This window comes from Nilaparvata lugens, chromosome 14, assembly GCF_014356525.2.
Source record: "Nilaparvata lugens isolate BPH chromosome 14, ASM1435652v1, whole genome shotgun sequence".
Lineage (NCBI taxonomy): Eukaryota > Metazoa > Arthropoda > Insecta > Hemiptera > Delphacidae > Nilaparvata > Nilaparvata lugens.
This window is the reverse complement of record NC_052517.1, coordinates 3,003,187-3,014,623: the sequence shown is the minus strand read 5'-3', so window position 1 is coordinate 3,014,623 and position 11,437 is coordinate 3,003,187. Positions and strand designations below refer to the sequence as shown.

Sequence of the window (11,437 nt, the reverse complement as noted above, 5' to 3'; positions counted from 1 at the left end):
TATAATGGCAGTGGGGAAAGATAGGAGAACGACATTGCCGATTCTCTGCTTTTCATAGAAGATAGCTGATATTGGTATATCTGATGAAATATCAACTGTTCATTCTCGTTGAAAATAATCAATCATATTTCAATGATTTGATTATACATTTTCATAAAATTGACATTAAATATTTTGTTAGTTAATTATATTTCTGCATTGTTGAAACTGAGCTGGAAGAGGATAGCGCTATCTGATTTTTGTATGATAGACAAGGATAGCAACACCAATGTTAATCAAATACTGTCATTATAACTTGGACCTCACTATATAGCACATTTTGGTGCGTCATTCTACTGCTGATGAATCCCACATATCAGGTACAGTGAGAATATAATTGCCATCAGCTGTAATGGGACTAATGATACTCGCTGAGTCCAATCAGAACTGATGGAAATGATGTGTTGACTGATATGTGGGAATGTGCGGCCCATTGCAGCGCGTCTATCTTCATTGTGGCAAGGCATTAGAGAGCGGTGCTGGTCGGTATTGCCTAGTATTATGGGTGATAGATTTAATTGTGAGATTGGGTCGCATATAGTGAGATTTAGGGCTCTATAAATACTGCAAAGTTTTTATAGAAAGCCTTAGTGGGGTTCACTTGGAACTGTGAGCATTGGTTCAATAGAAACTGAGGTATAGGTGATAGATTTAATTGTGAAGTTGGATATAGATATCATAGATGCTCACAAGTATAACATAGCGTGACCTACCATATCGAAAGTAAATTTATGACGACATCTATCCAGTTCACTGGTCTTTGATGAAGAAAAGAAATGAGAATACCCTCTGGTATGAAGTTGAACAGTTTTAAGTAAATCTCACTACAGGCTTGACAGAATCTGTTCCTAACCTCACTTTTTCAAGGTTTGGATTACACGTAAATTATAAGCCCCATAATTTCCATGGAGAGGATGGATTAGATTAAATTCAGAGTTCTTTGAAACAGTTAACATTGTAAGACTTGTTTTTGAGATGAAAATCAAGAGGTCATTTACCCCGTTTTGCGAGCACTATGTGGAACCTAACCTCACTTTGGAACCTAACCTCACCCTGAGACAATACGATTAGTCTACAATATTGTTTGAAACTTCGTTTCAAAGTGAATTTTGGACCAGTGGAGGCTTTCAATTGCCAAAATTTAAAAATTAGAGCAAAGGAAGTGTCTAGATCCTCTAGATTGAATTTGAATCTTGGAATGTTTTGGGAAGGCACTGGATTTGTCCAGAATTTTTGATGCCCAGGGAATTGCATCGATTAAATTTTATCTGGCAAGATTTACTATGTAATTTCTTATCTTAATTTTAATGAATTCTATTTTGAGAAGTTGATTTGGCTATTCTCAAAAATAGAATATCCTTCCTATATTGACTGTTTTACGAGCATTGGGTTCTTGAATTTCCCGCGGTTTTATATTCAAAATGGCGTCTTTGAGTTCGGTAGGCAAAATATCGCATTCGATTGAATACGTAGCAAAATATTGTTTATTTCTCAATAAACAATATTGAAATCCTGTCATCCAGAAAATTAGTAAATTATTTATTATTGAGCTCGAAATTGAAACACATTCACATCTTGGACTGATCAATATTTTCTTCTTGTAGAATCATGTTGGTAGATCCTACTTTTGAGGCGGCCATTTAAATTCAAATTTCAAAAACAGATATGCATCAAAACCCTTTGAAAAACAAATCTATAAAGCCAATAATACACCTATCTATCAACAGGACAGTCCAACTAATGTAGGGTTTATATTCATTGACCTTGACAATGCATTTGATCATGCCAATTGGAAGCTTTTCAAGAACTTGCAGCCTGTATCACATCCCTACCTTGGCCTGATCAATATTTTCTTCTTGTAGAATCATGTTGGTAAACCTGACTTTTGTAGCGGCCATTTCAAAATCAAGTATCCATCAAAACCCTTTGAAAAACAAATTTATAAAGCCAATGCTACCCCTAACTATCAACAGAGCAGTCCGAATGTATATTTATCGACCTTGACAATGCATTTGATCATGCCAATTGGAATAAGCATTTCAATAAGAGCTTGCAACATCTGTCTGAAACCATAGAATAAGCATTCAGCTTACTAGCAGGTATGCTTTCTCTATGGTAAAATCTTGATAAATGGTTGGAAAAGATAAAAACTTATCCAAAAAATGAGGAGGTTCTTCAGGGATGCTCAATTGCACCTTTCAAATTCTCGACTTACAAATTCTTATACTTTTAGGCGCCAAAACAAGTACCAGCTTTTCAAGCAATTAATTAGTTTCCTCCTTTTACTTTGAATTATTTAATCACATTTCTGATAACTCTCTCTCTAATTTACACACAAGTTCAATTTTTCTGCAAAAACACCAATTTTCCCCCTCTTTTCTTCCAGTTTCACCGATCTTGGACACCAAAGAGGATGGGGAATCAGCAGATATGAGGATGCAGAGAGGACATGAAGCCAATCAGTCATCATGGATTAATCCTGCATGAATCAGTCCCAACACTAGATAAGTTCTTCACTCGTTTTTGGCAATTAATTTTTGATAGTTGTAAGCCTAAATTCATGACAACCATTAGCTGGATATCAAAAAATTCATAAAGAAAAAGTTTGAGATTGGATAGATGAATAATTTAACTAAAAGAAACCGCTTATCAAATGGGTTTTGATTGTTTAATCCTATATGATGAAGGAAGCCTCTCGAGGTAGTTCCACCTGCATCTGCTTCAATTGGGACATTATAGGTCCACAGTTTAGTTGATGTCTTAAACACATAAGAAGAATTTTCATAGATCTTGACTTCCTCTTGCAGATAGTTGATTGTTTAATTTTATGAAGGAAGCCTCTTGAGGTAGTTCCACCTGCAGCTGCTTCAATTGGGACACCACGGATCCACAGTTTAGGTGGAGTCCGAAACACCACAATGTCCATCCACTACTTGCAATGAGTAGTGTAATCTCATAAATACTGTATACTCCTGTGGAGGGATACAGTGCTCAATATAATATATTAAAGCAGATCCAACAAAAATAATTTAGTTTTTAGAGTAATATAGTTGGCCTACTAAGTGATGAATATTTATTCTTGACTCAGAACTGAGTGAATATTAAACTCAATCCATATAAAGTTGGAACTTATTCTCGAAAAATGAACATTTTTTGAGAGAATTTAACAATGTCTGCTGCTGTATTCTCATGGAAACATGAGACTTCTTCGAGATGAACTTTCGCCAATTTAATAAGAAAGCATTATATACTTTCTATAATTACCTCATGGAAATTATAGGTACCAAGAAAACGTCTATTTGTACAGTTACTTTATATATCACCTCATGGCAAATAGACTTGTCTGAGAGTCTGCAGTCTTCAAGAAGATGGAATTTCAACAAAAAACTTTGAAAACTAGAGATTAAATTCATTTATTGTAAATTCTATGTCAATATGTCTAATCAACTGCATTCTATTACAGCTTATTAATTACGTCACAATTAGATTATTAGAAAAAATCAAATTATTGATTTTGTATGAGGAACAATGTATCCATATTGTTTGGACATGTTTTCAAAAAGTATAGAGGTGGATAATCAGAAAACCAAACTAATAAACGTGTGTTTCTATTATATTAATAGTACTCACGAGTTATTTTGAATAAATTTGAATAAAAATACAGTTTATTCTACAATATATCGTAGAATATATCTACAATTCCATTAATTTTGGTAGAGAGTTAGTGGGGAGGATATTTTTAATATTCTTTCCGAAGAATGGACATTGAAATGTCCAAAGCTCCGCCAATTTATGTAGATGCATAACAGTATAATTATTATCTATAGTTATTATATTACAAATTGCTTTTTCATATCATATACAGTTCAATAATTATTTTCTTAGTCTATATTATGTAAATTCATCTATAATTTTGCTGTATTGTAAGCTATTGTATATAAGTGTATAAAACAGTATATATTGTAATCTACATAAATGAAGTACTCAATCAATCAATTCCACAGGAAAATTACAGTATCATTTGTAGTTTTCTGTTATCTCAGGGGAATAAAGTATCATCAATATGATAGCGAGACCCAAAAATCATCTTGTGGTTTTGAGAATTCATCAAATTAATATTTTATGCAAAAATAAACAGAAGTGAACTTCATTAGAGGACTTAATACTCTATCAATGCTAGAATATTTTTTATTGAATCTAGGTGATAGATGCTAGATATTATTTACTGATAATTGTGAAGTATTTTGGAGCCATCAGTTAAGGCTGATGTGCTGTTCACTTGAATCCTGTTATTAATGTAATAGTACTCATAAATTATAATTATGACATTCAGAATTGTCAATCATTTCTGAAATAAAATTGATAGAAAGTATTATACTAGTCTTGAAAATAAACTCCCAAGTCCCTTGTTTATCAAGAAAGTAATGCAAATGCAATAAAGGATGTTTTATCTTAAGATGTCATACTTCATTTCAATTTCAAAATAATAAGAGTCTAGTCTGCTTTACTGCAGGATAATATTAAGTAATACTCATCCCCCTAAAGTGAGAATATTATCTTATAGTAGGGAAGGGCCTAATACAAATGCAATAGAGGATTTCCAAATGATTCTTAAATAGTTCTACAACAAGAGTCTATCTGCTTAACAGCAGGATAATATTAAATATTATACTTAATACCTCCATAGTTAGAATATTCTAGTGTAGTACTTTGAATTCCTAGTACAGTGACACTTTGACTCATCAATAAAATAGATTTGATTTGTTGATGTGTCACTACTGCATCATTCTAATAGTTTTTGTTTTGTATTTTCAGCTATCACCCACTGTTAACAGTGATGAACTCTGAACATTCTATACCGTACAAAAATGGATACGCGTTTCGCGAGTGTTCCGTGCCGCACAAAAATGGATACGCGTTCCGCGAGTGCGTTCAAAGTCTAGTGAAAGTAGTGCAGTGTTGTGAAAAAAGTGCTCAAAAGACTGGACGACAACTCTGGACTCTGGACTTGCTGGTTGCTGGGAGGGCGCATCCGCAACAAAGATGAGGTGAGACATTCTTTCATTATTTAGAAAGCATTTTTTAAATTGAGTCAATTTTGTGACTTAAACATTTTTTGAATGATTGTTTTATTTGTTTTCAATTTGAATCATTCAATGAACTTCCTTGTTTCATAAAACTAAATTTCATTTTGTTTGTTTCCAGGTTTGAGCTGATTGCAGTTTGGTGAGTCAGCGACTTCAAATAGATTCAATGCTACACAAAAATGTCCTCACACACATAATGAATTAATTAATTGTCACATTCTGTTATAAAACTGTTCCACAACAATTTTTCTAGCCTTCAGCTACAAGTATTGAATTTGAAGTGATGTGTTGTACAGCTTTACTGGTGGGATGTTCCACATCGTTGTCATGTAGTCGTTTCAGAAGGTTTCAGACCTCGCGGTTTTCGTTGTAGTATTTTTCTGGATGTCATAGGGAAACCATCAAAAGTTGTCAGATAATGAGACAATTTTCCTCAACAGTAGAGTTCTACAATTTACATTTCTATTAAAAATTATTCATTGATATTTCGATAACTACACTTCTTGTTTTCAATTCATTATTTTAAAATAAAATTGGTCATGAATTGATTTCTTTTCAGAGATAATTCATGCTTTTTCGAGTAGAATGTGTGTGTGTGAGGTTACACGAAATTGTTGTCAGTACACATGTTTTTTTCACATACACACAAATACCAACATATAGATTTAATACAGCAGGCTTCCAAGGACCATCAAGGATCATCATGGATCACCGAGGATTCCCTGGCCCTGGCCTCATCATTAGTTAGATCGTTTAAAAAATAAATTTAAATTTTGAGTACCATTTTTGCATAGAAGTCTGACATATTTTGAGAATATTCTTGTTAACGTAATAATGAGTTACTGATAATTTTGTATCGATGTTTTTTGTTATAGATGTAGCGTCCCTTATTTTGGCCCATTGTGATGAGGTATGAAAAGACAGTATTCACTCAGTCCAATACAGCCAGACCCTGTACTGAGTACCAATTGCTGTCAATCATAGAGTTGGAAGCCTATTTCAGTGGGCTCGGCATGCTGATTATGCTTCCAGCTCAGTGAGACAAACTCACTCCTCTTAAAATTATTTGAAAATATTAGCTCCCTCATTAGGAACCCCTTATAAAAGTAGAGCATTTTAGATTTGATTTTGCAGTCAGCACACTTTTTAGAGTAAGGATAGGGTTTCAGCACATCTATAGATCTAGCTCAGGTCCCTCACCACACACGGTTTGTTTAAATGCACCAACAGACCTGAAATACCGTTTTCAGGACCTTTTTGAGTGAAAGACAGCAATGTCATCCACCAATGCAGCCAGACCCTGGGGTGGTTGTTAACTGTCGATCACTTGGAGCTAGGATCTCAATTCAGTGGGCTGAGCATACTGATTTGATGGTCCACTCTGTCTCTCTCCCCAAAAACCAATCCATTTTTTTCAGGACCTTATTTTAGTGAAAGACAGCAATGACATCCACCAATGCAGCCAGACCCTGGGGTGGTTGTTCACTGTCAATCACTTGGAGCTCGAATCTCAATTCAGTGGGCTGAGCATACTGATTTGATGGTCCACTCTGTCTCTCTCCTCAAAAACCAACCTCTCTTCCTGAAACCTTCCTATCCAGGTCTGTTGGAGGCATATTTTATTGTGTTTTCTATTGTGTTTTTGTGTACATGTTATGTGTTTTAATAAGGTGATTTCAAACACATTTTTGTCAAATATAAAATTTTGTGAATTCTTTTCTAGGTTATTGTCAAATACTGTATTTTGTTTCATTTCAAGTTTCATAAATTCCTTCCCAGGTATAATTATCATTTATTACCCTAGGTTAATATTATTTTGTCAACTATTGTTGTATACCAGATGTTTCAAAAATTGATAAAATAGTTGGATTCTATTGGTTGAAGCTCTCAATAGATACTTTCTCTCAAGGTATAATTATCAATTTTTTTCCTAGGTCAATATTATTTTTTCAACTATTGTTGTATACCAGATGTTTCATAAATTGATAGAATAGTTTAACTCTATTGGTTGAAACTTTCAATAGATTTCAGTCCACTACTTATTGCATTCCATCGTGAGAGACCCGGTTGCACAGGAGCCTGTTAAATTCTAATCATGATTAAATGATACGAGAACCAATCACAGAAGGCTTTTTCGAAGAGGCTTCTCTGATTGGTTCTCGTGGTATTTGATCACGATTAGAATTTGACAGGCTTTTGTGCAATCGGGCATCCAAAGTTGTATATCCTACCTCATTTTTCACAAGATTGATTCAAAACATATCTGATGCATAAATAATGATAGGACACTATATTTTTTATCCCAGGAACTATATTAAATAGCCCTATAAAAATATAGCTCACAAATATTTAATGCAATTAGTAGGTGTTAGTTTAAGGATTGCTTTGAAAGTACATAGAAGATCTTTATTTTTACAAGCTTCACCACTCATAATATTCCCCAGTTTGTTTCTATTTAGATCTCAACAACCATATTTCTGAAGCATCTGGTATAGTTTATTGTTGGTGCTCTATATAGATGGATTGTGATGACTAGCTGACCTTCAAATTGCATATAAATGTTATTCAAAAATGCTTTAACTTAATTTTCACTTAACGGTACTTAACTTTTCACTTACTCAACTCTCAACTTCTTAAATTCAATTTTGTGAAGAGCTAAACAAGACTTAACCTATTTTGGACTATGTGTAACCTTATCTAAATTTGGGAGAGGAATAGCACAAGGTTACCTTATTTTTTCTCTCCCTATCATTTTGTTGATGTAAGCTACCTTATTGTATGAATTGATGAAAGTACATATAAAGGTGCGTACAAATATACGCGCCGCGAACATGAGCAATTCACTTTTAATCAGCTGACTATATCTGTATTTTTACAGAAACGGTAAGATACAGATATAAAAAGTTTGGCATCAGCTGATTAAAAGTGAATTACTCATGTTCGCGGCGCGTAAATCTATACGCACCTTAAGATCTCTCATGCTATCTTAAGCTTTAAATACTACTTACCTCTTACTTGAACGGTACTCAAATTTAAACCCACTTAACTTTTCACGTACTCAATCTTTTACTTACTTGAATTTTTATTCAAGTTAAGTGTATGATAATCTTATCTCCTACTCCCACTGGCGAACAAGAGTTATCTTATGCCAGTGGTTATTTCACTCTATTAATCCATTATTAATTTAGTCAACTGTTTAGTTACCAACCGTTCCATGATTTCACTTACTCGAATTTTTATTGAGTCAACTATTAACTTACCAACCGTTTTATGAAGTAAGTAATTAACTGATGATATCCCAAGGTCAGCCCATCGCAATCCATCTACCTACTAATGCTATGTCAAGTCTCAGTTTCAGAAGAAAACATCTCTTACCTGAAATCTCTAGCATCAATGGAAAGCAGTCAATGCTTTCAGATGCATTGAAGACTGGATTGGCGAAAATATATTATAAGAAGGTGAGAATGATTCTTATAAATTTCAGATTTCAGATAAACTTTATCTCTTTACAGGCTTTCAGAATATTGCTGTTCAACTCATGATAGTCTCTGTATACGTCTGTACCAAATTACTTAGAGATCTGTACCAAATTCGACTGCAGGGAAAAGTAAACTCGTAGTATGTCTTTTGTTGGTGGGGAGTCCCTTGCGGGCAGGTTCCACCTCGTCGTCTGAATATCCTATACTATTAAACGAGCAACTTCTGTTTGTATGTTCAGATGTTATATGTTTTTATTTCACCGGATCTCGAAAACGGCTCTAACGATTCTCACGAAATTCAGAACATAGTAGGTTTATAATATAAAGATTCGATTGAACTATAGTAAGGTTCACGTTATAATGACAGTATTTGATCAACTTTGGTTTTGCTATCCTTGTCTATCTTTCGACAAAGCCGGTGGTACTATCCTTTTCTAGATCCACAACGGTGCCAATTATGTTTTTGACAGTGTAGAAATATGATTAATTAATGCAGAGAATCGGCATCGCTATTCTTCTATCTTTATTCACTGTCATTATAACGTGGACCTCACTATAGGTCTCATCCCTTGGAAAACTCGCTGAAGGACATCAAAAGGATAATTATTAATCATCCTTGGAAGAACAGCTGATAATAATTATTTCGTCGTCTGTTGGTGATGGAAGTGAGTGAGCGAGTTCATGTGTGTGGAACTATGTCAAAATTATGACTCAGCTGTTGAACTTTTGTAATCATTCAATCAGGTACTTAGTGCCGGTTGCCAAAAAGCCGGGTAATCTTCAATCCTGATTAATTCCAGTAGATCCATCTTTTTGAAATGGTCTTCTCTCTGACTTGGTTCACGTGAAGTTAATCAGGATTAAAATCTAACCGGCTTTTGTGCAACTGGGCCTTTGTGAGGGAAATTTTTGCCTTTCCTTTGGGAATTAATCTCAATTTACTGTGATTAGATAGAACATTTCTGTATGAATGTTATTATAATTTCTTCTTTCGTAATACATTTTTTATGCTCTTGTACTCCAGAGCGAAGCTCGGTCCCCGATATTACAAGTTAAGCCGTCAATGGGTCTTACGACTTTTTACCAATTGTTGTTGGCCTAGTCTTCTCCATGGTCATTGACCCGGGAATCGTTGGATTCTCTTCCCAATCAATAGGGATTCATGGTTTGTTGGTAAGTGTGGTCATCCATATATTCAAGTAGAGCCTCATAGGTAGGTAGTTTTCTAGATTCGTGGCAAAGATACCATTGTCCTGTATGGTCTTGAGCTCCGTTGGCAGAAGGTTGAAGAGTCAGGCCCCTGAATAGGTTGGCGATTTGATTTGAATTGAATGACTGCCTCTATTTTTGATCTAGGAGGGCGAAGTTAGGGCGCAGTCGGCCCTCTCTTACACTTAACCCTCAAATTTGCTGAGTTAACTAAGTCTGTGCTGGTGGAGATCAATAATGTCGGTTCTATTTCTGGTGTTATGGTCATGTCTATCACCCCTCAATTTTGGTCATGTTCTCATGACCAATATGTTGTCACCTCATAAAATGTATAGTGAGACGACTGTGAGTAAAAGCTGAATGAAAAGCGCTCTGCAGTGTTCAATCATATCCCTTCTCAGTATTGTTCCAAGTGCCTTTTTTGGATTATTCGTAGGACTGTGTACACACTTGCCTGAGCTGTAGATCCCCATGCCACTGCTATATTTTCAAAAACTGCAATTGCTGACAGGGACCTGCTTCACTGCATCAGCTATCCTCCATGGTAGTGGCAAGGCAAAAAATCGGCAACGCTGTTATAGTATCATTCTTCAGTGCTATTATAGACTGAAAGTATTTGCATTTTCAGTCCAATAACCAGTTTCCCATCAAATCTGCAATGACAAAGCCTTTTCTCAAACACTTTTAAAATTCTATTCCATAAAATTCAACAGAATAGACTATCAATATTTTATCATGGGAAAATCGTGAAGATCATTTTTAAAAACGTATGCAATTTTAAAAATTAATATCTAAAATTTGAATATCTCGCGGTCTATAAGTCACCCAGTACGTGGCGCTCCTGGTGAGCAGATTATGAACTTCTTTTCCTTCTCAACGCACTAACCTTTTCATGAGCTGAGTTGTAAATATTCAATTATAAATTGAAGTTTTATACGTTAAAAATGTGTTTTAAAAAGCGGTTTTAAATAAAGTGATTACAAAACAATAATTTCAATCGATTCTGCAACCAAATTCAACTAACTGGTGAGTTATTCTTGTGTTTTATTTGAAATCTGGTGTCACAATATTTCTAACCTCAACGTACATGTGGTTTAGTGGATTTTCAAAGTAATATTTAATTTTATTCCTGTAAAAATTGGTGTTTCAACTATTGTTACATGTTATTTATGTATCAAAATTGTTTATCTCATAGTTATAATTGGTTTTTGTGTATCTGGAAACGAAATTTGTTACCTGGAATGTCGAGTATCAACATAACCTATACTTTCAAAACTGCAATTGCTGACAAGGATCTGATTCACTGCATCAGCTATCCTCCATAGTAGTGGCAAGGCAGAAAATCGGCAACGCTGATATAGTATTCTTCAGTGCTATTATAGACTGAAAGTATTTGCATTTCCAGTCCAATAACCAGTTTCCCATCAAATCTGCAATGTCAAAGCCATTTCTCAAACATTTTCAAAATTCTATTTCATAAGTTCAACAGAATATCAATATTTTATAATGGGAAAATCGTGAAGATCATTTTTAAAAACGTATGCAATTTTAAAAATTAATATCTAAAATTTGAATATCTCGCGGTCTATAAGTCACCCAGTACGTGGCGCTCCTAGTGAGCAG

At 34.5% G+C, this 11,437-nt stretch overlaps 1 protein-coding gene across 1 annotated transcript in view; it reads left to right on the top strand.

Annotated features, from left to right (window-relative positions):
• Positions 1-10,684: 10,684 nt before the first annotated feature.
• LOC111051900 (nucleolar GTP-binding protein 2) overlaps positions 10,685-11,437 on the top strand; it is a 140,445-nt gene continuing 139,692 nt past the window's right edge. The window contains exon 1 of the mRNA XM_039440497.1: positions 10,685-10,840. The gene's annotated coding sequence lies outside the window, so the exon portion shown is untranslated. The remainder of the gene's footprint in view (positions 10,841-11,437) is intronic.